Genomic DNA, 25,080 nt, shown 5'->3' with positions numbered 1-25,080 from the left:
GTCTAGTTCTGTCACCCTGTGGGTCGTCAGTCTTCTCTGGACATTCTCCATTAAGGAAGTAATCTGCAACAGCCGGCCTCTCTGCTGGGTCCTGGGACCCGAGTCAAGAAAGAAGGACAATTAAACAGCAACATAGCAGAGGGGAGGAGAGAGGTCACAGATCAGAGTCTGTCTCTGAGCCTAGAAATGCATCCTGACAGGTGCCCTGGTGTCCTAGATTTGGGGTTAGGAAGACCTGGATTAGAACCTTCATAGCCAAGTGTCGCCAGACTAGGGTCACCTCCCTGCTCTGGGCTTGGCCCCAGTGGCCTCCGAAGACCCTTCCTTAGAGTCCTACCAGCTCTCTGTTGAAAGGACAAATACCAGTGATTCCAGAACTTCCTTTACTCAAAGGATAGATATTAGGGGGCAGTTTTCTTTTTTCTTTTTTTTTTTTAGGTTTTTGCAAGGCAAACGGGGTTCAGTGGCTTGCCCAAGGCCACACAGCTAGGTCATTATTAAGTGTCTGAGACTGGATGTGAACCCAGGTCCTCCTGACTCCAAGGCCGGTGCTTTATCCACTGCGCCACCTAGCCGCCCCCTAGGGGGCAGTTTTCTGTATTGGTATTCAGAACCGCTAGAGTGTCAGTGATGCGGAGGTTATTGATTGACTGCCATCTTTTTTTTTTTAGCCTCAAAGAATTTACACATTTGCCCTTGCTGTGCCTCACCATTGGATGTGTGTAATCAGAGAGCACTAATGAGTTGGAAACACATGTGCACCCTTCCTTGGTTTCCCCTCCATCCAGACACCTGCACGTACGTCTCCTTAATTACCCCACTCCAGCTTGCATTGTTTCTCATTCAGTCTTTTACAGTAATCTTGGCTGGAATCAGAGTCCTAGCATCTGTGTGTATTAGGAGCCAGGGTTTTCTTTTTTGGTCGCCTGGCATTAAACCGATTAAAAACAGTCATCAGTATTTGGTACAATTAAAGAAGCTCTAGTCCCCTCCTCTCCTCTCTAATCGGTGTCTCTCTTGCTCTTCTGGTTTAAATCTCCCTTTTGGACTTTTTCACTGCCCAGGGAATTGTGGCCTCCTCTGGGTCTCAGAGAGAGACCCCCTGCCCTGCCCACACCTTTATGCAGTCATGTCTCCTAGGTAGTGGAAAAGTGGGATTTTGGAGGAAGGAAGCTATTCCCTGATGAGGGCAAACATTCAAAAGGGGGTAGAGAGGGTGGGAAAAGAACCTTGGCCTCATGTCTGAGCTCTGAGAACAGTATCTTATCCGAGACATGAAGAGAAGGGACACTGGTTGCTCAGATAGTTGAATGTTTCCTTGAGGTTTCCAGCCTCCTCCCGCCATCCTTATCTGTCCTCCCTGTCCATTTTTCTGACCAGTCATCTGGACTGCTCCAAGGACTTGCCCCTTTCATCTCCAGAATTCCCATCTTGAGCTCCCTCTGTCTCCCCATTGGCGAATTCTTCCATTTAAGGTTGGCCATGGCTCTCCCTCATCTCATCCCTTTCCATTTCTAGAACCAAAATCAAATCAAACTTTCATTACTTTGGGATAAAAAATAACATTAAAAAAACTGTCATTACTTCCAGAAAGGAAGTGTTAGTCAACTTCCCCATTGGTCTACTCATCATCTTTGTACCTTTGCAAAACAAAATACCTTCTACCCCCAACACTTCCCTATGGTCAGGCAAGACAATCTGTATAAAGCCCTTTGCAAATTTTTTAAAAAATTTTATTTATTCATTCATGGCAATGGGGTTAAGAGTGATTGGCCCAAGATCACACAGCCAGGCAATTAAGTGTCTGAGTTCAGATTTGAACTCAGGTCCTGACTCCAGGGCTGGTGCTCTATCCACTGCACCACCTAGCTGCCCCAGCCCTTTGCAAATGTTAAAAGACTATCCATTTTGGCAGCTCTTGTTATTATCATCATCAATTATAATAACAGAAAAATAGCTAATTATCTTTAGAGCACTTGCTTCATGGTAGATCCTGTCCTACATGCTTTAAAATGATGAGTTCATTAGACCTTGTAAACAAATGTGGCAGGTGGTGCTGCTATTATTCCCATTTTACAGCTGAGGAAACTGAGGCACAGCTTAAGGAACTAGCTCAACAGCTAGTTAAAAAAATGCCTGAGGCAGGACCTGATGAGACCCATCCCTCTATCCATCTGCCATGTAGCGACCCTACTAATCATATGAGGTTTGCAAATTAAAACATCTGAGCTTCACTGCACCCCCAGCATATTGAAAAGGATGATCGAAGATGAAGGTGACCAATATTGGCAGGACTCATAAGAAGAGAAACACACTGATAGGTTTGTTCTTAGTAGAGCTCAATTGGTCCAGGCATTCTGGAAATCATTTTGGGGTTATTAGAAAAGTTACTCAACAATTTGTGTCCTTTGAGCCAGGGCTATGTCTTGTGTCCCCAGGATGTGAGTGCTCCAAAGGACTTATCTTCCCCATTCTAAAAATATTCACAGTAGCAGTTGTCCTGATGATGAAATCCGGAAACAAAGTGGGGACCCATTGACTGGGGAAAGGCGAAATACATTGTAATATGGGAATATGATGGACTCTAATTTGCACTAATAGCAATTGGTGAGGTGTTCAGAGAAACATGAGAGGAACTATGAACTGACACAGGATAAAGAAAGCAGGATTAGAAAAATAACATGTACCAACTACAGTAACCAATGAAGACACCACCTAGATAACAGAACTTAGATATGAGGCAAAGATCAAAGTTGGTTCCAGGTGTCTGACGTTGAAACCTAGATTCTTTGTAAGAGAGATGGTGGACCGTGGGATGGAATGGTGCATACTCAGTTGAAGCTATATTGGTTGGTTTGATTTAACTTTTATTGTCTGTAATAAGGTGGGTACTACATGGGTGATAATATTGGTGCTCAAATTAAAATCCATGAACAAAACTGCCCTTGAATAGAATACAGTCCACCATCATATACAGCCTAGAGCCCCTTATATAAATGGAAGTGATTTATTCAAAGTGATTTTTTCTCAGTGCTTTTAAAACAAAGGATTTGTTAGAATGTATTAATTTCACCAGACTTCAGCTCAGACAAGTGCCCAGATTAAGGAACGACAGATGTTATCTCATTTAAAGTATTTGTATGATGCCCCACCTGGTGTTTGACTACAGTTTCATGGCTCTGTGATCGTATCTGGTCGGCTCTGGGTGTGGGAACCTTAGATCGTGACCTGGCCAGGACGTAGGAAATGAGGGCTGTAAGGCTGTCTGAGATGCAGAACTTAGGGCTGGCCCAGAATTCATCTCCTTAGCAAGTGGCAAAGGGAGAACCTGAACCCCAGTCTTTCTGTTGACAATCCTGGCTCTCTAATTCATCATGGCCAGTCACCAATTCAAACTTATCACAGTAAGATAAATCTTGAGCATTTATTAAGGAAAAAAATCAGAGATTCCTATACTGGAAGGGACACTTGGGGTCACCTTTTCTCCAGTCTATTCTCCACTTAGCTGCCAAAGCAATTTTCCTAAAATCCAGAACTGACTGGTATTCTCCCTTCCTTCCCAACACAAACATACTCAAGAATCTAATCAAATAGAAATTAGACCTAAAGCCTCCTAGTCTGGCTCTTACCTCCCTTACAAGCTCATTTTACAGAATATTACTCCCCTTCCTGCATCCCTCCACCTGGCCTGCTCACAGGTCTCTGTACTGTCCAGAGTGGTCTCTGGATCTTTGTCCAGGAAGGTCTCCCAGACCCAGAATGCTCCCCTTCCTCATCTGTTGTGGCACAGTTCCCGTAGCATCTTCTACAAAAGGTTTTTCTCAGTATCCCAGGTTGTCAGTGTTCTCTTCCTCATGAAATACTCTGTATTTGCTTATTTGTGAACAAGATGTATCACCACCTCGACCTTCCCCACTCCCCACTCTTTATCTCATCCAGGCTGGAAATGATTCCATTGTTGATGGATTTGGAAGTTTTGTTAGTTTTTTCCTGTCATCCTGTTTATGGCTATATGTTTGTTTGCTTGTCGTCTGCCCTGTTAGATTATAAGCTCTTTGAAAGCCGGGATTGTCTTTTGCCTCTCTCTGTATCCCTGGAACTTTGTAGAGAACCTGCTACAGAGTAGATTGTTGATTGATGGGTTAGTCCTTCTTTGGCTCTGACTTCTTGGTAGAGGTACTGCAGCAGTTTGCCATTTCCTTCTCCAGCTCATTTTACAGTGAGGAAACTGAGGCAGACAGGGTGAAGCGATTTGCCCAGGTCACACAGTTAGTGAGTGTCTGAAGTCACATTTGAACTCAGGCCTTCCTAGCTCCAGATCTTTTCATTCTGTCCCCAGTGGTGCCACCGAGTGACCCCCGTGTATGAGGTCCAAGGCCAGCTTGGTCCACTCTGCCAACCTGCTTCTCATCTGGCACTAGTAGATACTTCATCTTTGTTGAACCAAGTTCCTAGCACAATTGGAATTATGAGATGAAGTGGTTTGCTCTGGGTCACCCAGTGGACTGGCAGTCGCCTTGATGGTGTCTTCTGGGTCAGTTCAGAATTAAATGTTGGCCTTAGGGCACTACAGGAGGGCTCCAGGGAGCCGTGTCTGTGTTCATCCTAGCCAGTCCACTGAGATCTATTTATTCTTCTTCTGAGTGAGGATGCTCTCCAGAGCCAAGAAGGAGGTGCCAAAGTAAGCATCCTTCACCTGGGTGCCCCAGGGCTCCATGGAGAGCACCTCACATACCCCCTGCTCAGGCCTCAAAGAAATTCCCTCCTGCCTTTGATGAAGACTCTGGTTCAGACTTCAGCTATTAGCTGACTAGGCTGAAGACAAAGTTAGAAAACCCTTTTTTCAGCCAGCTTGGCTTAGTCCTCCGTGCCAAACTGTAAAAATATGCAATTTGGAAAGCCTTATTAAGAACTCTAATCAATGCAGTCATTCATTGTGCCTCCAGAAGGTGAATCATGTTGCCCAGCCTTCTCACAGAGAGGTGGGGGGCTCAGGGTGCAGAAGGAGGCATACATTTTTGGACTTGTCAATATACAAATTTGTTCAGCTTATCTAGCAGGGTTGTTACAGGGTCTTGTTTTTCTTTTTTCTGTGTGGAAGGGGAGTGGGGGAGAGAAAATAAATTTATATATAAAAAACTTGAAATTCAACTTTTATCATCATCATCAGCTAGAATTTGTTAAGTACCTACTATGTGTCAGTCAACATCCTTGGGAAATAAAAGAGCTTGGATTTGAGCTACCTGGCTGAGCCTTCTATTTTATTTTCAGGAATCTCAGAGGGAAAAGTTACCTTCTCCTGCCCCCATGAGACGGATCTAGCTGAGGTCTCAGCTGCTGGGGGACGTTCTGGACTGGGACTCCAGACTGGGATGGCTGCAAGCCTTTGAGAAAGAAGTAGGACTTTGGTCGCAGGTTGGCATTCTTGGGGCCATTCCTGAGTCACCTATCAATTGTTACCTTAAGGCCCGCTGGGAAGGTGTGGTGATGCAAACAGCCTTTACTGGACTGTGTACTGGGCCAGCTTGTACCGAACATCTCCTCCCTGAAGGAAGGGATTCATTTGCCTTTGTAAGACTAATTCATTGACCAATGAATATTTATTAAATTCCTACTCCAGGCCAGCCACCATTAAGGGACCTGATACTGAGGCAAAAAAGGAAGCCGGCCCTGCCCTCCTATAGCTTACACTCTGTTGGAGAAATGATGTCAAGAGAATGCAAACTATACAAAGAAAATTCAGAGTATTGTGGGGGGATGCCAGCAACTGGGGGATCAGGAAAGGTCTTGAATATAAGCCAGCAATGCTGCTGCTGCTACTAAACGTGATCTCAACAACTGGGGTTTAGAGCACTTTTCATATTGTTACCTTGTTTGAGTCCTGCTGCAGCCTTGGGAAGTAGGTACTGAAGTATCATCTCCATTTTTACACATGGAGAAACTGAGCCCGAGAAGTTAGTGGGTATTTAATAAATATTTGTTGCAGTGAAGCAAAATGGATCCATATTGAAGACCACTCCGGCCCTCTCCCAAGGTTAAGCACTGCATGAAATAAGAGGATTTGTAAGGTGCCTTTTTGTCTTTGGAGAGTGTGAGGCCTCTGTGATGTAATAGAACTTCAAGACTGTAAGCTTCCTAAGGGCAAGGATTGTTTTGGTTTTGCCTGAATTGTTGGATTGGGTTGGACTGGAAAGAGTGCCCGGCCTAGTTTCTAAATGAATGACTAAGGAAACATTTAATAGGCACTTGCTGTATGCTAAGCACTGGGCATTCAGATGACAAAGTAAGTCCAACAGTCTCTGTTCTCCAGGAGCACCCGTTGTAGCCGGGGAGACAGGTTGCAGCTCAAAGGCACATTTGAATCCTGACTCTCCAGCTAACTAGTTGCATGACCTTGGGCAAGGCACTTCACTTTTTCAGGCCTCGTGTTTCTTTACCTGTAAAAAAAGAATAGTAACTTTGCTGAGAAGCCAGTGATAGAGAAAAGGTAGCTTGGCAGCTTTGTGACACAGTAGATACAGTGCCAGGCCTGGAGTTTGGAAAGCCTGAGTTTGAATTTGGCCACAGACACTTAGCTCCACTTCACCCTTCTTACTTCAGTTCCTTGTCTGTCAAATGAGCGGGAGAAGGAAATGGCAAAGCACTCCAGTATCTCTGCTGAGAAAACCCCCAGGGGGATCATGGAGAGGCAGACACAACCCAACAACAAATGTTCACTTGATGGGACAGGTTTGGAAAATGCTTGGATGTGCCGTTATTATACATTATACTAATTTCTCCCTCTGGGAGAGACCAAAGGTAACATGGAGCAGCTGGAAACATTTCAGAGAAAACAGGTCCGAATCCCAGAGTGTGCAGGAAAAGCAGTCTCCATGGCCTTCCAAGGTGAATTGTCCAGCCTCATTAATCAGTAGACTTATGGCAGATTTGAGCCTAGTTAACCTAGCTTCAAGCTTCTGAGAGGAAGGAACCACTGGGAATAAAGAATGATTCTAGGGCTTGACCATCAAAGGGAAGGGTCTGCAAACTGGAGGACGCAGTACCCTGGTGGTGATGGTGAGAGGGAGTGGGGTTGGCAATGTTTGTGTGGCAACCTGGCTGATGTATCTGCTATTCTGGGGCTGGAGCTTCAGTGCATCCCCTTCTGTGGATGACCTTGGAGGGGGAAAAAGTAGGTTAGGAGGCTCAAGGTCACAATAGTGACAATAGTCCCGAGACATGTGAGGGGTCCCAGACTAAAGTTTAGACCAAGTCTGCAGTGTAGCTTTAAGATTTTAGGACTTGTTTTTTTTTCTCATTTTTTCATGTGTAGTGGTTGTTAACCTAGGGATCAGAAAATGTATACTGGACCAGTCCTTGGATGGCATCTAATTCACCCTTCTTATTTTATAGAGGAGCAGACTAAGGTCTAAAATGGAGAGGAAATTTGTCCAAAGTGAGTTGGGGTTGGCGGAGAGCTGAGTTTGAAAGCTAGGACCTCTGACTTCAAATCCAGAGCTATTTTTATGTAACACACAACCTCATACATTTAGTAACTTCAAGGCTTATAGCGATTGTTTTCATATCACTTTTTAAATGTTGAAATTAATAAGACTAAATAAGAGTATTTCCATATATGTTGAAGAAAGGATTATACATCCAATTGCAAATCTCTGTTACCATAAAGCTTGTACTTTTTTAAAAGTTATATTAGTTCAAATGGGACTTTCAACACTTTCCTGCTTGTTTGTGATTCTTTTTGGCTTTTTTCTGGTTATTTTTTTTCCTTTTCTTTTTGAAGAGACGGGGAAAATCCTATCCCTAACAACCAACAACATTGAAAAAAGAAAGATTGGCTCTTGTAACAAAACAAAACAAAAAAAAACCCAAAAGAGTAAAGCAAAACAAATTCCCACTTTGTCTACGTCCAGAGATGTTCATCTCCTTCTTCTCAAGCCTATCATTGGTCCCCTGGAATTGGGGATGGCCATTGCATTGATCAGAGGTGTTAGGTCTTTCAGTGTTTTCATTTTTACAGCATTGTTATCTGATACTTTTTCTCCTGCTTCTGCTTGCTTCATTCTGCATCCATTCACAAAACTTTCCCCATGTTTCTTTGAAACAGCTTCTTTCATCATTTCTTACCTTGCACTAATATTCCTTCCTTTTCATAGGCGTCATTCCTTCACTCATTCCCTATTGAGGGCCATCACTTCAGGCTCCCTTCTGAAGACTGGTTCTTCTTTCTCTTGAGTCTATAATGTGATATTCTATATAAAATATTTTCTAAACCTTACCATGCTAAGAAGGGACAGGTACTGTTAACACTATTGAGCGTAAACAATGGGAAAAGTCACTGCTCTGGTTTTATTTTGAGATCACCACTGTCAGCAGCCTGACAGAATGATTTTTTTCCCCTGATAGCATTTATTGTGGAGAACTGTTTTTTTCTTTTCAAGTCAATAGAGTTAAGTGGCTTTCCCAAGGTCACACAGCTAGGTAATTATAAAGTGTCTGAGTTCAGATCTGAACTCAGGTTCTCCTGACTCCAGGGCTGCTGCTTTATCCACTGTGCCATGTAGCTGCCCCTTCTTGAGAACCTTTTACTATAAACTTTGCTCAATTATTGCTCAAAAATCAACAAAAAGTTAAGACTTTTTCCTTGAAATGGAAGTTAATGAAAATAGCATGTGGCTTTGAAAATATTTGATCTTTTCCACATTCAGTTTTGAATGGAAAAGAAAATTGGGCTTTTCAATATTTGGCTTTGTGCATTCATAAATTGCCAAGTAAGACATAGTCTTTTAAAAATATTTTTATTTATTTCTTTAAATATTTCCAAGTTATATGTAAAAAAAAATTTCTTTTTTAAAATTGAGTTCCAAATTCTCTCCCTCCCACCTCTCCTCACACTTTGAGAAGGCAAGCAATATAACGATTATACATTCCATATTAGCCATGTTGCAGAAGAAAACACACACACACACACACACACACACACACACACACAAAACAAGAAAAACACAGTAAAAAAATCAAAGTGCTTCAATCTGCACTCAGAGTCCATCAGTTGTCTCTCTGAAGGTGGAGAGCATCCTTCATCATGGGTCCTTTGAAGTTGTCCTGGATGACTGTATTGATCAAAGGAGCCAGGTCTTTCATAGATGATCATCCTCACATTATTGCCATTCTTATAAAATAAAATCTTTAAAAAACAAAAAACCTTTTCATCCTCTCAGGCCAATTTTTCATCTGTGACAGAGACATTTGGAAAAGGCATTTTTTTTTTGCTGTACCGTAATTCCAGAATGTGATCCCTGGTTGGGATGTATTATTCTGTTCGTGTATTCATCAAATAGTTTCTTTTCTCTCTTTTTTCTTTTTCTTCAGATAGTTCTGGAGGAAGGAAGGGTGCCAAAGTCAGTGGATGGCTCAGTCTTTGCATCTGCCAGTGAATGGATCCAGTAGCTCATTGAGTAACTTGAAAGTACCACCATGTCGAAATGTTGGATTTCTGATCCTTTCACTTAGCTATGCATTTTTCCTCCCTCCCTCCTTCCTTCCTTCCTTTCCTCCTTCCTTCATTCCCTCCCTCCCTCCTTCCTTCTTCTCCTCCCCTTCTCTTCTTTCCTTTGTCTTGCTTCACTTCATTTAAACTCTCCGAGAGTAAGCCTGTCACTCGGATCTGTCCAGGGACCTTTGCAGGGGATGAGATTCTCGCCGTTCACGCCCAGTCCAGTTTTGGCTGCTATACTTTTTACTTGCCTCTCTCATGCCCGCTGAGCTCTAGTAGACCACCTACGTCCAGGGAAGAAATAGATGAGAACCCCTCTCTGGTCCCAATGGCAGCTTCTTGCGAGTGTCTTGCTCGCATTTAGCAAGTGTATCCGGCCTGTCCAGATTCTGACCGAGCTCCAGTCTAAGCAGCTAGTGTTGAATGACAGTGCCTGGACTCTGTTACCCCCGCACTCATTCAGGGCTGGACGGACACCCAGAAAGGTTACCCAGAGTTTGGCTTTAACAAAAGACAGAGTAGGGTTCATGTGTTTGTTGACCATCGAGCTTGTGGCCAATTGTCACATGATAAGGAGCTCAGCAGAACTGGCCTCACACAGGTTTTGGGGGGAGGGTCCATGCGTATAATTGGCACAGTCAGAAGGCTTCAGTAGTTGGAGATTTTTGGTCCTATTTTGTCAAAGGAGATCTCTGAAGTGTTTACATCACCTGCATCTCAAGGACAGGTCCTTAGCAATAATCTCAGTTTCAGAGAAGGCCCCTCCCTTACGCTTGGACCTGGATTCTCTATCAGAAATGCTAACCCATCTTCACAAGCCTGGTGATCTTGGTCTGGTACCTTGACAAATGATAATGTGTTGAGAGAGGGCTCTCTAAACACAAAGTTCAGCTTCTCTAATTGGATCTGATTAAAAAGGAGGCTCCTATGTGAGAGGTGAACTTCCAACCACTTGTGTTTCAGAAATATAAATTTAAAAACTATATTGAAAAAAAGGGCAGATTTCCCTGTTCCCAGCACCAGGAGAGAGAAGCAGTCCCTTAGATGATGAAGTCTGGAGCACCTGAGCAAATAAGAAATCCACACTGAAGACAAAAAAAAGCACACTTTAAAAACCTTCAGAGGCCAAGGCTCTGAATTGATGGAAAAGATGGAGCCCCAGGAGGAATGAAGAGCAGGGCCCGAGTTGGCACTGAAATCTTCTGGCCCCAGATCCAGGATTCTGAACCCAACTTGCTTTTATAATTTAGGTGCTAATTTAGGTAGAAGTATTGTAGGCAAGATGCACCCCCCCACACACACACACTCCTTAATGAAAATCCCAGATCAAATACTTAGTAGCTGTGTGATCCCCTGGCCAGGTCATTGAACCTCTGTCTGCCTCAGTTTCTTCAGCTGTAAAAGGGAAACTCACAGTGTTTTGAGGATGGAAAAAAATGAGACAAGTCCTGTCAAGTGCTTTGCCAAGTGTTTTGTTGCAGGGCAGGTGCCCATCTGCATTGGTGGATAAAACAGTGACAGAAAAGACCCATTTTTTCCTGAAAAACTCAAACTGATTTTTGAGCCTTGGTCCCTGAGGACCACTTTGAACTTCAGCAGAGGACCCTCTTGGGGCTACTGTGGCCGTGGCGAGGACTGGGAGACTTCATTCTCCTCTCTGCTGCCGTGAGGAAAGAGTTTGTCCGCCCTGCCCCCTGGGTCTGGCAGCTCTGAGAAGCACATTAGATCCCGGGTTAGCCGGGCTTCCGAAGGCTTCAGATGAATGAGCATGGCCTCCAAACCAAGTCAGGTGTGCAGGGGCAGAGAGAGGCTCGCCGCCGCCTTTTGATGTGCCTGGGCATGTCGGTTCTCAAGGGCAGAGAGAAACTTTGGGAAATTGCCACCAAGACAGTCTTTGGTCTGTTCCCAGGATACTGGACAGTGAGGCATGGTGGCATGATGGGGGCTCCGTCTGAGTTTGATAGGAGAGAGAAAAATGATCTTTTGAGACACCAAGGCTGGTTTGTGTTCACATTTTTCTGAGTTGATTTGTTTTTTTGGAGTTATTGGTGGTTGAACAATTGATTGGTTTTCTACAACTGACAGGCTCTTTTTTTTTTCATGAAAGAATGGGGGCTCAAGTTTGGAGGGAGATGAGGAGGCCTCCTTCAAAGCCCTGCCTCTGACCAGGCCCATCCTCTCTGGGACACTGAGCCAGCCTCTTAAGTACTTAGGACCTCAGGGACCTCTCTAAGATGTTGGGCCCGAGATGGACACTTCCAGCCTGGCCAGGCTTTGATTGATTTTTGTGGATGATGTACTTTTGTTAAAAGGGAGGACTCAGGAAGTGGGAGTGATGGGGTAGATTAGTGGATAATAAATTATTAAAATATTTATATGCATAAAAGAAAACAAAAATGCAGATTCTACAACTACTCTGTTAAAACTTTCCATGTTCTTTTAAAATACCTGACATTTTTTGAGTTGAGTCAGAGTGCTGGGCTAGAGTTAGGAAGACCTGAGTTCAAATCCCACCTCAGACACTTCCTGGCTGTGGAACTCCAGGCAAGTCACTTAACCCTGTGTGCCTTAATCCACTGGAGAAGGACATGGCAAAACCCTCCAGTATCACTGTCAAGGAAACCCCATGGACAGCAATGGTGTGGAGAATGGCAGCACTGGGCTGGGCTGGGCTGGGCGCTAAGCATTTTAATGCTCATTTGTTTATTTTTTGTTATGTTGAATGTTTATTTTTGTTGATTATTAAATTCTCAGGAAAAAAGGAAATTTAATTTAAAATAATGTAAGGACTTTTTGCATCCCTGTATTGAAGGTTTATTACAGATCTTGAGCTTCCTGCCTCCATCTCCAAGGCAAAAAGACCAGGATGAGGCCCATGTTCTGGTCTTAAGGAAGGGACTCACCCAGGATCACATGGAGTAAGGAAGAGAAGAAGACTTGAACCCAGGTCCAGGTTTTGTCCTGTTTGTCCTCAAAGGGCAAACTAGGAGCAATGAGTGGAGCTCATTGAGATTTCAGCTCCATATGCCAGTTGTTTCACAGTGTCATTCCTGGCAGGGATGGGGGTGGGGAATGAGCCCCTCCTTATTGGTGGTCCTTTGTCAGAGGCAGCTAGGCTGGGCCATAGTGCTTGAAATTCCTGGTCAGGAGTCTAGAGTCATGAATTCAAATCCTGCTTCAGATCCATCATAGTTGTATGACTTGAGTGTGTCACTTAAAGCTGTTTGCCTCAGTTTCCTCATCTGTAAAACAGGGTTGTGAGAGGACCAGAAAAACTGACCTTTGTAAAATATTAGCACAGAGCCAGGCTCATAGTAAGTGTCATATAAATATAAGTTCTTATTATGACCTCTTTTATTTCCCCCTGTTTATCTTTATTCCATTTTAATCGTATTGTTTAAGATAATTTTTTAAAAAGCTTCATGACTGTTTTATCCTTTTTTTTCAGTTCCAAAATTTGTCCTTCCTTTTCTCCTCCCCTACCCACTGAAAAGATAAGAAAAAAAAATGACAACAATGTGGACCTGGAAAGCAGAGTCTGCACCTTCATTCATCTCCTTGGCCAGCCTGTTGTCAGAGGCATCCGTGGGGCAGGTTGGCTCCCAACAGCATCGTCAACATCTTTGCCCACCCCTCTCTCCAGCCCTGATTACCAAGGGCATATCCCCCTTTACCCAAGCCAACTGGTCTATTTGCTGGTCCCAGACCCTGTGTGAACATCTCCCATCTCTGCACCTTTGCCTGTGATGCCTTCCATCCTCACCTCTGCCTGTTGGACTCCCTCCCACTTGGGCCCTGCCTCATCCCCCAGGTTCAAGGGCTCTGCCCGCCTGAAGTCACTTTGCATTTGCTTATCTCTGATCAGGATGTTTTCCTCCTTGGAGAATTTAAGCCACTTGAGGCCAGGGATTTTTCCTTTTTGTTTCTCCAGTCTCAGGGCCAGCTATTAATCAGAATTTAGAAAATTCAATTAAAATGGAAACAATAACATTCTGACCTCATTTCAGCCCAGCTGCTCTTGTTTTTGAGGGGCAGAGGGGGGGATTTATTTTTGGAAACTATCCCCCCCACCCAGGTTAAGCCCTGCCATCCTGGCTGTTTAAAGGCTCAATTTCCCAGCCTTTCTTCTGAGGATGAGTTAGTCCGAGGAGCCCAGATGCCTTTGTCCTCAGCTCCTCTTAGCCCTCATCGGTCAGTCTTTGTGTCCCGCAGAACCTTTGTTCTTCCTCAGTCAGAGGCAGGAAAACGAGTCAGTGTTCATGAAGTGTGTGCTTGGTGAGGGCTGCCTCACATCTGGATGGAAACAGCCAGAGTAAATGGGGCTGCAGGCAGGTCCAGGAGCCGCAGAGCTGGCTGGCCAGGCCTTTACCTGTTTGTCAGTAGGTGGTTGCATTTAGTGAAAGGCTGACCTGGGGCCTCGCAGGTTGGAAGGCTGGGCCCTTGAAAGAATCTAAAGAGGAACTGAGTCAAAGGGATCTTTGGACCAGGCCCGGGGAAGCAAACTGTCACAGTCAGATGAGGACTTCAGATATTGCTTGGGCATCTGGAAACATTTTTTAGACCCCAAAGGTGGGTTCTCTTTGGTCTTAGAGTCACAGGGTCTGAGCAGGAAGAAACCTTGGAGTGGATCTCGCCCAACCTCTTCCTCTGACACCTGAAAGAAATGAGCCACAGACGGCTAGGTGACAGCCTGGGCTCCTGAGGCCCCGAGGCTGGGTCCTGAACTTGGGCATCCCACGTGGATCCGAGTCCTCCCTTCTCTGAGCCAGGCTTCTCTCAGAGGGAAGCTGCGTTCCTGCCGCTGGTCCTCTTCAGTGACCTGGCCTTTACGCTACCAGCCATGGAAAGGAGGGATAATGGACACATGTGTTGCTTGTGTTTCTGCCTCCTCTTATTGATGAGGCTAATGAGAGGCAGCGTAGAGTGGTGGCCAGAGCCCAGAGCCCAAGAGGCAGTGACTGGTCTGAACCAGCCTCCATGACCCCAGTCCTCTCTGCTCTCAGCCTCCCCCCACAAGGAATCTGAAGTCTTCAGGATTGTACTTAAGAGGCAACATGGTCAGCTGGCTGGGAATCGGGGGGAGCCGCCTTCAGCCCTGGGAGTAGACCCCCATGCCAATCACTTGACCTCGGGCGGTTCTGTAAGACTTGGTTGGAGGGTTGCTAGGTGGGGCAGTGAATAGAGCACCAGCCCCGGAATCAGGAGCACCTGAATTCAAATTCAGTTTCAGACACTTAATAATGACCTAGCTGTGTGACCTTGGGCAAGCCACTTAACCCCATTGACATGGTTATCTTGGTGGTTAAGACCCTAGACCTAGAGTTAGGAAGACTTGAATTCAAATCCTGCCTCAGACACTAACTGTGTGATTCTGGGCTAGTCACTGGCCCTTACTATCCTCTTTTATAAAATGAGTGGGGGGTGCTAGATGATATTTTGACCCCTTGCCAGCTCTAGTCTTGGGTCCTATGGGCTTTTGCTAACCAGTTTCCCTCCCACTCAAAGAAGCCCAATCCAATACCTCTCAGAAGATATAATACAAAAGACAAATAAGAGAATGACTTTTCACAGTCCATCTGATGAGTATTAATGAAGCACTGACTATATACTCACACACCTCAGAAGATGTAATACAAAAGATAAATAAGAGAATGACTTTTCCTGGTCAAACCAAGGAGTATTAATGAAGCACCTAATATGTATAGACACTGTGCTGAGGGTAGAGATATAAAGGAAGGCAAAAGCAGAGCCTGCCCTCAAGCATCAATGGGGAATGGTCAGCTCAGGGGCAGTTGGTGCCCAGCAGCATCTTCAGCATCTTTACCCACCCCTCTGTCCAGCCCTGATTACCATGAGTGTGTCCCCCTTTATTCAAGCCAACCGATCTATTTGCTGGACCCAGACCTTGTATGTTATGGGGGAGTCTAATGGGGGAGACAAGCAAACATGTACCAAACAACAGGCAAGATGGATAGGGAGGGAGAAGGTGGGATTTTAACTGAGATTTGAAGGCAGCCAGGGAAGCTGGCAAGCAGAGCAAGGAGAGCAGCCCAAGCGAGGGGCACAGGCAGAGAGAACAGAACGTCTGGGGTCTGCAGATGAGGGAGGCTGGGGTCACTGAGTCACAGAGTGTGGGGTAGAAGGTGACTGGAAGGGAGCAGGGACCTAGGCTGGGAAGGACTTTATAAGAGCTAACTGGAGGCTCTGTGGAGATTGCCCAAGGAGTGATGATGGGGAGAGTGCTCCGGAAACCAACAAAACGGAGGCAACCTCTGCCCCCTGGGAGCTTACATTTTAACGGGGATTCAGAGGGACAGACTTAGGGTGATCCAGTAGAGTGGCAGGACCTACCTCCTGGTGAGCCCAAGGTGGGCTTGGATGGGAGGTTCCCCAGCAGGAATGATAGTCCACAGAGCAGGAATGGTCCAAGGGCTGGATCTGGCAGGATGCAGGAACTTCTTCCTTCCTCCCCACCCCCCACCGTGCCATGTATCTTTGTTCTCTGTGACCCCGTCCTGGTGCTGGCCCTCAGACAGCCGTCATCCCTTTCACCTGCCCAGCTGAGTCAGGTCCTCCTGACTCCAGGGCAGGTACTCTATTGTGCCACCTAGCTTCCCCCTTCTTTGTCTTCTGTACTTTCTGTCCCTGCATCAATTGGTCACCAAATATTTCTATAGTGCCTGCCTCCTGCCAGGTCCTAAGGACACAGTGATGGCAATACCCACCAGGAGTGCCATTCTGCAGATGGAGCCATATAAGTCAACATAAGGTTATTGTTGGGGCATAGAGGAGGGCCCCAGTAGCCATGGGGTCTCCTAGGGTAGGAAGGGATAATAGAGCCGAGCTCTGAAGAAACCTTCTAAGAGGCTGAGGGGAGGAGGGCACAACCTTGCAAAGATGTGCAGGTGGGATGGAGCATCATGTCTAAGTTCACTCTGGCTGAACTGTAGAAGGAATAACATGACCAGTATGCTTGGGTCCTGGCCTAGGGAAACAACACAAGTGGCTCTGATCTGAATTCATAGTGAGCATGCCCCCCCCCCCCCCCCCAACCAGTGCACACACAAGTGGAGCGTCTCATCTGCCTCAGGATGCTCTGCTGCTTGGGATTCTGGTATGTGAGATGCTTCCATCCCTCCCCGGGCTTGTCCCTCTGACAGACAGAACCTTGATTCCACCTGTTACCCTTCTCTGGTGGGAGCCAGAGCAGAGTGGTGCTGGGGGGCTGCCTTGGCTCTTCCTTGGGCACAACTTTGGTTCTGAGTCCTTGCCATCTACACTGGATCCAATCCCTCTTGCCAGCAGCTCCCCTCCCTCCCCCTTAATCTGGCATCAATGAATACCTTCTTTTAGAGCACAATCTATTCTGGAAAATGAAGGAACTAACACCACCCACTCAAATTACTCCTCTCCCTTCTTTGCTTGTCCTGACTTTCTGAGTGGAGGCTGGGGGAAAGGCAGCCTCAACACTGAGGTGCCCAGTGGTCCTGCCAAGAGATCGATGGGTCTTGCCCCAGTGCCCTCCCCTCACCTTCTGGAGATGGTTAGCCCAGGAAGATGTTAAATAAGACTGGGGGGGCAGGAGTTGAAGAAAAGTGGTCCCACCATTTTAACTATATGTAAAGTGGGGTTTTTGAGTGAGTATTTGGAAGAAAGTCCCTTCTTGTATTAAGGATTATAGGATCTGGATTCCAGTCCTACTTTGGATGCTTACCTCTAGGTGGTCTTGGGTTGAATTTAACCTGTCAGGACACAATTTACTCATCTGTGAAATGAAGGGATGAGAGAATCAAGGACATTCTGGTTCAATGTACTTATTTTGCAGATGAAGAAACTGAAGCCAGGAAAAGTGAGGTGACTTGCCCAAGGACACACAGTGGTTTGTGTTAGAGATGAGATCAGAATCCACAACCCTCTCTTTCCCATTGTTCCATTGGGTTGGACTGGACTGGAAAACCTCTAAGACCTTTCTGGCCCTAAATCTGTGATTTGGCGAATTTGGGCTCTTAAGTAAATTAGACCAAAATCAGAACTAATCTCTGGGACTCAGTCTCTTCCTTTTTAAAATGGGAAGGTTGGAGTAGGGTGAATGAATTGGCCTCCAAGGTCTCATCCACCTCAAAATTCATGTTCCTCGGAGCCTAAGCAAATGAGTAGAATTCTCTGTGATTGATTCAGCAGGTGAGTGACTTTTCCTTTTCTCTGGATAGGTAAGAGACCCCTGGAATAAATACACTGTATACTTTCCTCCCACTGGGGGATGCTTTTTCCCAGCTACAGCTCAACTTTCCATTCATATTTAAATAGACCTCCCACTGCAAGTGCTGTCTCTTTGGATGGCAGACAGAAAAAGATGTACTCTGTCTGTTGGCATATTTTGAGATCTCTCAGGCAGATTTATATTGTTAAGGGCAATCTGGATCTTCTGAAGTCCTTTCTAATTTGTTTGTTTAGACAACATGGAGGAGTAAATGTGATTTCCCTCTCTCCTCCCCTCCCCCCCAACCATTAGACAGATGAATTATTTTGCATTTTTCTTTAGTGCTTTCTTGCAACAAGATTCAATTAACTAGATATTCAGTTAAATAGATATTCAATTAAATAGATATTTATTAGATAATTATTAAATAGACATCCAGCTTCCATAGCATAATAACTCTTGAAGCTTATCACTTTTACAGATGAGGAAATTGTCTTCCCTCAAGTAACTTATAGTAAATAATGGGAGATGGGTCATGGGCTCGAATAATTGTGACATCAAAATAATAATAGTAATAATATAATAATTGAAGACATGTACAAAGAAAACAATATGAGGGCTTGGAGGAGAGAAGGCTCCCATCTGGTAGGAATGGGGGGTGGCAGGACGTTGGTAGCATTAATGCAAGATGATGTTCCAGGTGGAGGGACTAGCGTCATAGTCTAGAAAAAAAATATGAAGGGAAATGATAGGATATAAGCCTGAAAGAGTATGTTCGATCCACTGTAGAATAATGGGAGATTGGGATGGAGAATTATGTTGGCATCATAAATCTATAGCTGTAAAAAAAAAGTCTAAAAATAATATAAACATCTGATAGGATATCAAATGAAGATTTTTTTAAAAAAATCTAGTAAGTGAGTTATTGTATAAACATTAATTGAATCCTTACTTGGGTAGATCTGATTTTTATGGATATGAGGACTCCTTCCACCAAAGCAGATTTGTAGCCTTTCCAGCCTTTCCAATTCTTGTTTGTTTTACCATAAGGCTTCTGTAGGAAAACCAGCCATTGGAAAGGCAGCTAGCCCTTCTGTTTTTTGAGTATCTTGGGGAGTATGAAACGCTGTCAGTTTATCTCATAGTGGTTTGTCCTTCTTGCTCCATATCTGGCCCAAACATCCCACATGGAAGTCATTGTTCTTCTATTTGCTTTTGTGTCTTCTGTTGCCCTTGAGAGTCATTGTCCTCTGAGATTCTTCTGAGATCCTGGTGATCCGTGATTCCTGTCCATCCTGATGGGTCTTTGTTCTTCTTGTTGGAGAGGTGGGTGACTGCATGTGTGAGGTTGTGAGCATTGTCCAGTGAAGATGGTTGTGTTGGTCAGTTTTGTTTCGCTCTTTTTCTTTATTACTAGGAACGATTTTATAGGGGTGGTGAGCATCAGGAAGTAAATGGGGTACAAGAAGGAAGTTAGGAAGACTGAAAAAACTGAGCCTTTGAACAGGTGAAAAATTTTGATTTGCTAAAAGCTAATGAGTTGGCAGCCTTACTCCTTATGCAGTCAAGCCTCTGCTTCTCTTTGCTCAATTCTAGTTGCTTCATGAGCTTCTTAAATGTGTCCACTAGGTAAATATTGAGGAAATACTCCTACAGATAGAGCATGGGCTGGGATTCAAATCCTGCCTCTGACTCTTAATAGTTAGGAAAGTCATTCCTCTCTCTAGGCCTCAGTTTTCCCATCTGTAAAGTGACGGTGGTGAACTTAATGACTTCCAAGCCCTCCCTGCTCTAAAGCTGATTCCTTGATTTGTGGGCTGCCTGAACAGCTCTATTCCAAAATGTGAACCACCTGCATTTAAAAAAAAAAGTTTACTAAAAGTTTAACAGTGAACCTCTGTTCATTGTGCTGGCACATTTCTCATCCACTTTGTTCTTTCAGTGTGAATGGTTAGATTATTTAGGATTCCACTTGGAGGAAAGGTTACATTTCCATGGATTTCTTTGGGGAAACTTGGTCTGATGTCCTCGGGTTGAGGTGACTAGTCAGTCCTCTGTGCTAACATCAGGTAAGCGTGAAATGGAGGAAGGAGCAAAACTGGAGGGGCCAGCTTCCTGAAGGAGAGGCCATTTCCAGGGGTGTAATTTGGGGATTAAGCTCAGGTGACTAAGAGAGTGAATGGGGTGGCAGGACTCCCATGACTACCCCAAGTGGGATTAAGTCTCAAGGAAGCTGCCAGGCCAGCTTTGAAGAAACAGTCAAAGAAACCAGCCTGAGCTTAGGGTGAATCTCTATTGTGTGAGGATTTGGGTCTTTCTCTGTGCATATGAGGTGAACAGGAAAGGGTCAACTAGATAGTGCTATGTGAAATGAGAGTGGGAAGATGATGAAAGGGGTCTCGTGGCGTGCTGAAGGCTGTAATATGCCGTATGGTCTCTCATTTGAACCTCACCACAGTCCTGCCATTTTATAGATGAGGACACTGAGGGTGAAAGACGTTGCCCAGCATCACCCAGAACCACTCTCTGAGGTCAAATTTGAATTCAGGTCTTCTGACTCCAAGTCTGGCCCTCGATGCACATCACCATCTGGTGGACACGCAGTTAGTGACACAGCTAGGAGAGCCTAAATTGGAAGCTTGCGACTGCTTTAGAGCTGGGGTGATCTCTCCCTTGCTGCCTTGCTCCCACTCCCATAACCTCTGATGAACATGTGCTTCTTGCCACGCGTCCCCCTTCTAGTTCTTGCCGCAGGTATCAAAATTCCTAGTTCTGACCTTGTGTGGACGATAATGGCAATAAGAATAGCAAGTATTTCCATAGCACTTTAGAAATATTTTCTGGCTTTTTGGATCACTTCCAAGTTGCACCAGTGTACCCTCATCAAATTGCTGACGATTCAATGAACAGATCCCAGGAAATGGGGGGCGTTTCCTTTTCGTTTTGGTCCAGAGCTCAAAATAGCCGTCTGATTCCGAATGGCAAACCGATATTTCAAATCCTTCACTTTGATGCCTCAGAAAAAAATCAGCTCTGGAAAGCTGAGCAGCCCTGTGACCAGAGGACACCTTGTCCTTCTTGCTCCCTGGTGGGTCCCAGCAGAGACGTGTGTGGGAGCCAGCTCTCCTTGAATAGTCACCCAAGAGCCCAGCTTAAAAGGGCAACCTCTCTGCCTCAAACATCTGCTGAGCCTCTGAGAAACAATGCCTTCTTCAGGGTCCCCTTGGGAGAAAGATCAGACAGCCAGTGAAGCCAATCTAGTCCAACCTCCATCTGTTACAGATGAGGAAACTGAGTCCCATCCAAGTAGGGAGTAACAGAGATGAGGTTTGGACACAGGTCCTCTTGTAGAGTCAGAAAAAGTGGTTTTATCTCTGATGAGTTTCCCTTTGGACAGTAGGCCTCATCTCTAAAATGAGGGGGTAGAACTTTGATTTCTAAAGTCCCTTTTGACTCTAAATCTACAATTCTTGGATTATATATATGGTATTATAAATCATATATAATTTATATTATAGATATTAAGACATTATAGAAATAGAAATATCCACATACATATGTATATATTTCTTGAATTGCAGAACTTATTTCTTTCCATTGTACCAAGATCATACAAATGGCAGCTCTTTGTCATCTGGTGACATTCATTTAGGTCAAAGTTTTGATCCTGGGGGAAGGGTCGGAGATCTGTGAAAGCCCTTTGCCCCACTTCTGCCTCCCTATGGAGGAGTGCCCTGATTAGCAAACATTTGACTCATTTCATTAAATTGTACAAGAATTTCTCTAGGGCTGACTCTGCACCATCCCTGCCCTCAAGAGGAAGCAATTCTTGTCCTTAAGAGCTTGCTTTCTGTTGGGGTGAGGAGACAGCAATTGAACAGCAATGTGTGGGTGGTCACTTGTGAGAATGGAGTAGAATGAGCCAGCCATCTGACCATCTGGTACCAACCCTTCCCTCCACCTTGTGATGCCTTACCATGAGTGACTGGAAAGATGCCAGAGGTGATCCCCCCATATATGATGATCCGTGGAGTATTGGACTGCTCCCAGGACTTGGATTCACCTTAGACATTTCCCTCCATTCAGGACGAAGCAGCTTCTGTGTTCCATAAGAAGCCTTTCCTGATGGTTGCTTGGATTTTCTCCTCTTCTATTGACTTATCTGCCAATAGAATGGAAGCTTCTTGAGGACAGGGTCTATTTCTCATTTTACCTGTCTATTCATTTGGTCTTTGGTCTATTCTTGGCCCTTCTAAGTACTTGGTAAAATGCTTCTTGAGTTTAGTAAAATAATTAGTTTGGCCTGGAGATCACAAACCATTGTATAGTTGTCTGACTATGAAAAGGAAGCCGTTCACACATGTTGGCGGAAACTGATCCAAGCTCCTCCTTTGGCCCTTGTCTCTTCTCTTTGGAATAGTGTTCACTAACTCGAGCTCCCTCAAGTATCCAGCCCTAATCCATTATTATGGATTATTATGAAGTAGTAGCTGCCCTCCTTGAGCAGAGAGTCCATTATTATGGATTATTATGAAGTAGTAGCTGCCCTCCTTGAGCAGAGAGTCCTTTATAGTGAAGTAGTTTCAGGAGTTACATATTTGGATCCAATTTAGAATTGGAAGGGACCTTCAAAAATGTTCAGTCCAACTTCCTCATCTGACAAAAAGGGTAAAACCAAGGCCCAGAAAAGTTGAGTGACTTTCCCAAGGTAACTCACCTTGTTCGAAGCAGAGAGGGATTGAAAAGATTTCCAGTGGAGGTTTTCTCCATTGTACCATAAATGAATTATGAATAATTTGTGGAAAATCAAACTGAATCTTCTCTTTAGTCTTCCTTATTTCTTCCTTTGGGAAGAAAGAAACGATCAACAAGGCTGTAGCCAGAAAGATGTTACCTTGGAGTTTGGTCCCAAAGTAAGATGGGTTACTTAGGGAAGTGGTGAGATTCCTGCTCACTGGAGGAATTCAAGCCAGGATTGCATGAATATGGAGTGGGATGTGGCCGAGGAGATTCCTGGAAGTATGCAGATTGTCCTGGTTGACCTCTGAAGTCTCTGTGCAACTGAAAATCAGAACCCAGGGAAATCCAGATTTCTAGTGGGAAACTGTTGTCTGACCATATATCACCCTGAGCCTGACATGAGGGTGTCAAGGACATTGTTGAAGGTTAATGAATATAATTTTAGCCACGGAATTTAGAAATCTTTAGAGATCTTCTCTTCCAGCTTAACAAACCAAGGCCCTGAGGGAAGAAATGTCTTGTCAGGTTAAATAGCATTGCATCTGGTTTCAGTTTGGTGGAGAGGCCCATGGGTGTCTAATTAAGCACAGATGATTGGTTTTATAGCTGGCCAGAAATGGAATGGGCTGCTTGAAAAGGAATGCATTCCTTGTCACTAGAAGGATTCCATCAGTGAATAGGGAACCATAAATTGTGAAAAGTTCCAGAAGAGAAGGAATGGGAGGTTGGACCAAATCATCTCACAGACCAAATGACCAAGATCCACTTGACTCTAGTGCCCCAGTAGTTGTAGAGATTTTAATAGGGAGAAAAAAAATCAAAAGTAGTGAAAAGTAGTGAATGTAGAACAAACTCTTTGAGTGTGGTCCTATAACATTGACTGTCTCTTATAATATAACTAGGAAACATAACTCGGTGACAGAAGAGACCTGATCATTGGCTATTGGAGGTCATCTCGGCCAATTCCTTCATTTTATAGAGGAGTAGACTTTGGTGTCCTGGAATATACTGATGATTAGACCACTGGGAGACAGTTTTGGAAATGCTATGTTGTCATCAATTTATTGCCAGAAAATCACATACGAGATAGAGCTTTGCCAGAATTGTTGGAGTGTAGTGGTGTCTCACTGATATGGAGGGACCCGTATGCATAAGGCTCAGCATCCAGGCCATCACCAGAAGTTCTGTTTTCTAGTAAATCAGACCGTAGGGTGATATAGGTTCTGGAACAGGCTGTGAAAAGGATGTCTTTGCATTCCTTTCACTATAATCAGCATAAAGGACAAGTCATGTCATCCTCCATTTGATGTCAGGCTCTTCAGTTAGGACAACAATAGATGAGTAAATGGAGTGATAGGGTCCTACGTAGAGTTGGAGTTGGAAGAGATTTTTAACACAGCTAGGCAACTATTAAGTGTCTGAAGCAAGATTTGAACTCAGGTCCTCCTGACTCCAGGGCTGGTGTTCTATCCACTGTGCCACCTAGCTGCCCTGGAAGAGATCTTGAAATTCATCTAGGTGATATGGATGGTAAAGAAGGAAAGGATCTCAATCTAGGCCTTTGGACTATAAATCCAGTGATCTTTCCATTGTTCCACATTTTATACAACATCCTCATTTTACATCTGGAGAACTTGGAACCCTCATAAGTGGGGGTTTTCTCACTGCCACCCCAGAATCTTCCACCCAGCTTATCTTGTCAATAGTTAGTCATCCCAAAGAAAAGGCTTCTAGGAATGCTACAGGGAAGCGGCTCACTCAGAACTGAGGTTTCTTATACTCCTGGGGAAACAGTCTGCATTTCTTGAATAATGCCGCTAAATAGCCCCAAGGTATGTGCCTTTTTTCTTCCAGTCCCTTCTGGAGGGCTTTCCTTTTCCATTAGATGGGAGTCTATTCAGTGCTAGATCTTGGGATCCTTAACTTCTTACTCCTTGATAAATGAAAAAAACAGATTGAGAGTGACTTGCCCGTGGTCTCCCAAATAGTGAGAGGCAAACCCAGGATTTGAATTCAGATCCTCTGACTTTTCCCCCATATTGATTTGATTTGTAAAATGCAGCCATAGAATGTAAACCTTTGGAGGGCAAAGAAATTTTTGTTTCTGTATCCTTAGCCTCTATACCTGACCCAGGATCAGTACATTACAAATACATACCAATTGATTATTAATTGATGCCAACCTGTGGCTGAGGACTGGACTGACCCAATCATTCTCAGACAATGGGATATCTGCTCAGTTGTTGCTGTGAGTTCATTGGAACCCTTAGCCAGAGAGCTCCCCTGTTCCTTAGGACCCTGGTGGGGCTATATTTGTATCCAGGTCGTCTTCCTAAAACCTTACATATGTATACCTATCTTGATCTCCATACAATATAGGCTTGCACAGTATCTCAGATTAGGTCTTATAATATAACTTTAAACCCCCCCAAAATAAATTTAGACAGGATATAACAAAGAATTGTCAAATTACCTCATTTACAGAAGAGGAAGTAAGGTCATAGATGGAAGAAGCACGCTTTTCCAAAGGTCACTCAGGTAGAGCATCTCAGAGCCCACATTTAGGCCTGAAGTTTTGGCTCCCTGTGCAGCAGCTGATGGATTTGGTTATTCACTCACTAGGCATCAAGCCTGAGAGACAGAGCAG

The 25,080-nt window shown here is 44.5% G+C and overlaps 1 protein-coding gene across 5 annotated transcripts in view; it reads left to right on the top strand.

Annotated features, from left to right (window-relative positions):
* OSBPL3 (oxysterol binding protein like 3) overlaps positions 1–25,080 on the top strand; it is a 139,910-nt gene that overhangs the window by 12,528 nt on the left and 102,302 nt on the right. The window contains exon 1 of one of the 5 annotated variants that reach the window (XM_074195501.1): positions 551–798. The exons of the other annotated variants lie outside the window; for them this stretch is intronic. The gene's annotated coding sequence lies outside the window, so the exon portion shown is untranslated. Of the gene's footprint in view, positions 1–550; positions 799–25,080 lie in introns of those variants that run through there. 5 annotated transcript variants of the gene reach the window in all.

Source organism: Macrotis lagotis, chromosome 7, assembly GCF_037893015.1.
Source record: "Macrotis lagotis isolate mMagLag1 chromosome 7, bilby.v1.9.chrom.fasta, whole genome shotgun sequence".
Classification (NCBI taxonomy): domain Eukaryota; kingdom Metazoa; phylum Chordata; class Mammalia; order Peramelemorphia; family Peramelidae; genus Macrotis; species Macrotis lagotis.
The sequence above is the reverse complement of the archived record's forward strand: the minus strand, read 5'-3'. Positions and strand labels throughout refer to the sequence as shown.